Genomic DNA, 5638 nt, shown 5'->3' with positions numbered 1-5638 from the left:
AGAGGCTGAGATCCAAATGATATTGGGTAGTGCAGAGCCTAGCTTCTGAGATGAAACTGGACACCATGGGGTTAGGGTGGAGATCCTCATCTTGGACTGGGAGACAGAGGGTGACTTCAGGCATGGAAGGCTCAGTCATTCATTAGTCAGGATTCTCAATCAAGAGGGTGTTGTAAGATCCAAAATGTGTGAGCAGTGTTCTGCATGAGACTAGAAGAACCCGCCTACCCATACAAAACAGCCAATGAAGAGTAATCACAAGCATATGTCTGGAGGTCCATGGAGAGGTTAACGTCCACCTTAGTGTGGATTCTTCAGAGCACAGGTGGAGAGGAGTAGAAGAGCTGATGGTGGCTGAGGCAGGAGAGGAGTTCGGGTGTGAAATTGAGCCAGTAAAGGAGCTTGTAGGTCGGGCAGAGCAATGAGAGGTCTAACAGCATAGCTGTTGAGATCTTCAGATTAATTTGTCTTAAGAGCCTCATGCCATAGCCAAGGGCAGGAATAGATCTGACTATTGGGTGGCTGGGCTCACATAGACCAACAGGTTTGGCCTTGCCTCTGTGGGATTCCAAGTCTCTCCCTTTAGACACAGCCATGGAGAAGGTGTAGCAGTGAAGGTGCAGATGGCTTTGCAATGCTTGGCTTATGGTGTTGAGTACTTCATGCTCCACAGAGCTTGGAAATGTCCTAGAAGCCAGGGAGGCTGAGCATGAGGAAGACAGGTCTCCAGGAGAGAGAAATGATAACCAAAGCCACTAAGAACTTCCAGAATCACAGTGTCTGTTAACCATATATTTTATTTACTTATTTTTATGGGCCTGAGTGGTTCACCTAATAAATTCTTTTGCACCATGTGGTATGTCTGGTGCCCATGAAGTCCAGAACGATTCCATTGAACTGCAATTACAGGCTATTAGGAGCCACCATGTGGGCACTGGGAACTGAACCCTGGTCTTCTGCTCTTAGCCACTAAACCATCCATCTCTTCAGCACCACCCCCAATTGTATTGTCATTAAGATTTAACCATTTAGCCCTCAGTATTTGAATTAATGCAGATGTGACAAGAGTTATAGTTAACATGATGGTTCAGGTATAGACATGCAGGCATCTCATTGTATGCAAAATATAAATCATTCCTTTCTTTCTCTTTCTTTCTTTCTTTCTTTCTTTCTTTCTTTCTTTCTTTCTTTCTTTCTTTCTTTCTTTATCTTTCTTTGTTTTACTCTTGGAGACAGGGTTTCTTTTGTGTAGCTGACCTGGAACTAGCTCTGTAGAGGGAGCTGGCCTAAAATTCACAGAGATCTGTCTGCCTCTGCCTCCCAAGTGTTAGGATCAAAGGCCTGTGCCACCACCACCACCACAAATCCTCCTGTTTTAAAGGAAAAATGTAGCCCTACATGGCAGCACGAGTTTAGTCCCAGTATAGACATTTTTCTAGAGTTCCTGAAGGGCTTTCTGCCTTCCCCTTTAGGCCTGGCTAACATGAGAGCTCCACACCTATGGGGTTTGCTTCATAAGAGTCTGGAGGATGAGGGTCACAGGCTGATGTAACTGTGTACAGCAAAGGATGCTTGGTGAAGGTCAAGTGGGTATCACAGCTCAGCAGGTAAAGGCTCTGCCACCCAGCCTCATGGCCTCAGTTTGATCATGGATGAAAGCAGGGAACTGAGTCCACATTGTGTCCTCTGCTCTCCATGTGCATATCATGGCACAGGAAGACCACAAACTACATAAAATGTAAAATGCTGAAATGCTGAGAGAAGAGGCCTATGGTAGGCGCCTCCTACACCTGAGACTTCCAACGCCGAAAAGCAGGAGGTAGAGAGTGAGGATGCAGAGTGCACACAGGTCAGGAAAAAGCCATGTTCCTGAAGCCTCCATGTGTGGTGAGCAGGCTCTGGGGCACCATGAGGGACATCAGGAGCTTCTGCACTTTGTAGAATTACAGGGTTACATGTTATATCATATGCCCATGATTTGCCCCCTACTGCAGGGAGAAGCCAACACCAGAAGCCTCCAGCTCCCAGCCCTGCTTTTGCCATGTAGGTTTATCCAGAAGAGCTTGGAAGTCCCTGGACCTGGAGTCTCAGGTGGTTGTGAGCCACCTGACCCGGGTGCTGGAGACTGAACTCAAGTCTTCTGCAAGAGCAGCAAAGACCCGTGCGCTGCCTGGCCCAGCCAGGGCTGTGAAATGGTGTTTATTTTCATCTGAACAAGCTAACAACAGTTTAGGTCCCTAGAAGCCACATAAACCTGGATGCAGTAGTGTCTGTCATCCAGCCCTTCCCACAGGGAGATAGGAGCCTAAAGTGGACAGTCTCTAGGGTTAGGGGGAAGGGCTAGCCTAGCATACACAGCCATGGATGAGAGGTAGAAGGTGAGGACCTGTGCTCAGGTTGTCCCTGACCTTTACACAAGCACATGAGTACCTGTACTCACAGAAACACTATACAGACATAGGTGAGAAAGGAAATAAAACAAACAATATTGAAAATACAATATACTGGGGCTGGAGGGAAGGCTCAGTGGTTAAGACCACTGACTGCTCTTCCAGAGGATCTGAGTTCAATTCCCAGCAACCACACTGTGTCTTATAACCATTTCTAATCTCATCTTCTACCCTCTACTGTTGTGTCTGAAAACAGAGACAGTGTACTAGTATGGACAAAATAAATATTTTGTTAAATCCTTTTCTTAAAAAAAAAAAACCTCTTCTGTGTCACATGATCATTGTGAGATTCTAGCTGTCACTAAGTCAGTACAGTCCTATTGCTACATGGTCACCAGCTGTGCAGCCTTGGTAGTAGAGTGGCACAGTTGAAAAGTTGCTGGTCACAGTGACCAGGCAGCCTAGAAAGCTCACCATGAGCAGAGAAGGCTGTGCTGTGTCATAGTCCTCTACCCCATACTGCCACCTCATCCCTATGAATAGAGCAAAAAGAACAGATGAGGAATGTTCCAGGTCTCTTTCCTCTTTGATTGCCTTATTAACCTAGCCCCTGTGCTACATGTAACCTTGTCAAATCCTCTGTCCCATCCCTAAGCCCTCATACCTGTCAGATAAGACAGGGATCTTACTTTGGGGGGAAGTTCTGGTCCCTCTCTGTCCTAAGAGGTTCTGAGCCATCGCTGAAATTGTGTCATCTGAGGATTGAGGGAAGTCCATAGCCCGTGCTCTGACTTCCAGGAAGGTTCGAGGAAGGTGGTCCTCTTCTTGTGGTGCCAATAGTAGGAGCAGCCCACACTGGGCCCAGCTCCCACTGTCAGAAAAAGACAGGTGGCTCTGGTCCTTGCACAGCTCTCCAGCTGAATGAACAGTGCATCTCTCCTCTCTCTCTTTTGCAGGAAGCCTCCAGCCTCTGGTGCAGGTGCTGGTCCCAGGACATAAGAAAGGGCAGTACAAAGTGAGGGCTCCCAGGATCCTTTAAAAAGTTTCTGCATTGTCTTCATTAATGTTTCTGTTTAATTTTTTATTCCATGTATATTGATCTCCTTGTAGGGGTGAGCATTCCAAAGTATGAGTGTTGAAGGTGGAGGAAAAGCCATGGGAGTCACTTTATCCTACCGTGCAGGGTCCCAGGCTCTGCTCCGGGTCATTGAGCTTCTTTACAAAGAGCTTTCATGCTGAATTTCTTGCTGGCACTGATTTCAGGGAGAGCGTCTCATAGAGCCCAGACTGGCCAGTAAACTACTGATGATCCTGCCTCAAGTATTGCCATCTAGTTCATGAAAGGGTTGAGTTACTGACACGAGGAACTGGGGATGGGCAGAGGTGCATGCCTTTGGGGACAGATAGTTTTCATCACTGAGGTGTCATTTGAGTGCAGTGCTCCTCTGGAGAGATGGAGTCTACCTGCCTATGAGTTACTCAGTCTTCAACCAATGGCCTGGACTGCAGTGCCTGTGTTCAAGGAAGAGCGATGCTATCTTGTGATGGCCTGGGTGGTGGAGCACAGGAGCATGCTCTGGTCATCCTGGATGTTATTCCAAGTTTAAAGCCTGCCTGTGCTGTGTGTGGAGTAAAATGGTCTCTAACCTATTTAAAAATAAATAACAGAGTAGCCGCTGACAGTTAATATAAGCTGAAAGACGTCCTTCACGGTGAAGAGGTGAACTAGAGCATACATCTGTATCCTGAGCCGTGAGGCCATGTCTCCGTGACTGGTTGCTATAGCACTGCTGTGGATATTTCTAGTCTTCTCTGGGAGGCGTTATGTTAAGACATAGAGATATGCAGCTCCAAGGCAGGACCAAGTAAGGATGAGTGACAGGTGCAAGTAGGGGCTGGAATGCCACCCTTGAGAAGGAAATGTTTCTCTCACTTGGCCTTAAACTGTGTTCTGCTATGTCCTGTTTCTGTGGATGCGGCTCTCATGCTCTCTTCAGTTTGGTGAGTATATTTTGATAATAAGAATAGGGATGATTTGTTTTATGAATATTTTGAGAAGAAACCTTTGTTTAGTCATATTTCTTTGTTTAGTCTTGCCTCAGTTGTTCCTGGTTTCGTGGGAATAATGATCTTATGGTATCTTGCCAAAACGAAAATTGAAGTAATGCATATTCATGTCTATATAAGGATTAATAATGCTTGCAACTGCATGCAGATGCTTCTGCCTTTGCTCTGCACCCCCTGTGTCCTGGTGGTATGGGAACGTACCCAGGGCTCCCAACAGAGTAAACACTGACTTTTGGCGCCCGAACAGGGTCCCTGAAGGTAAGTCAGGACAGTCAGATAAGGTAAGTATATTTTATTACAAGGAAATGGGACAAGATAAATCTTCTCTTCATCTCGCTATGTTTAAGCATCTTTTAAAGGTGCAGGGAATTCATGTCTCTCAGTCTGGTTTAGAAAAGTGTTTAGAGGCAGCAAGAGAGTACACCCCATGGTTCCCTGACGAGGGTTCCAGGGATTCTGATATCTGGGTCAGAGTGAAAGCTAAGGTGGAAAAGGCTGTCAGGCAGGGCAAAAAGATTTCAAATCCTGGTCTATTTGGGCTGTTATTTTTACTGTGTTCAAGGCCATGAATGCAGACAGGGTAATAAGGAATATAGAACAAGAAGCTACAGCTTCATTAAGACGACAGCGAAAATAAAAGTTTGGCCTTCTGCACCACTGCCAGAAGCAGTTTTTATTAGGTCATTTCCCGAGGATGGCATGTTAACGATTAGATTCAGACGATGATGATGACGAATTCACCTGCTTTTCCTTTTCCTATAATTAGGCCAGCATCGGTTCAAGGTGTGGCCTAGACGACTTATTATAAAGGATGATAGTGGTTGGTTGAAAAAGGTAGTAGCTTTCTATGAACCATATATTAAGTTTTTATGTATATTAAAATTAACATTGGAAAGAACAATGGTAGGAGAGGAAACTGGAGGACAACTGCTGAAAATGCTTGCTTTTGAAAATGCTAATTAAGAGTACAGGAGAGCATTATTACCTATAAATGAAACTGGGGATATTTATGCTTATATGAAGGCATGGAAGAATATCTTTTCTGAAAATGGAAAGATGCATATTTGGCACGTATTGATCCAGATAGAGTTATTAAATTATATGTTTAAATAATCTTTTTTTTTTTGGTTCTTTTTTTTCGGAGCTGGGGACCGAACCCAGGGCCTTGCGCTTCCTAGGTA

Source organism: Rattus norvegicus, chromosome 19 (genome assembly GCF_021556685.1).
Source record: "Rattus norvegicus strain SHRSP/BbbUtx chromosome 19, alternate assembly SHRSP_T2T, whole genome shotgun sequence".
Classification (NCBI taxonomy): Eukaryota; Metazoa; Chordata; class Mammalia; order Rodentia; family Muridae; genus Rattus; species Rattus norvegicus.
This window is presented reverse-complemented; position numbering follows the sequence as displayed.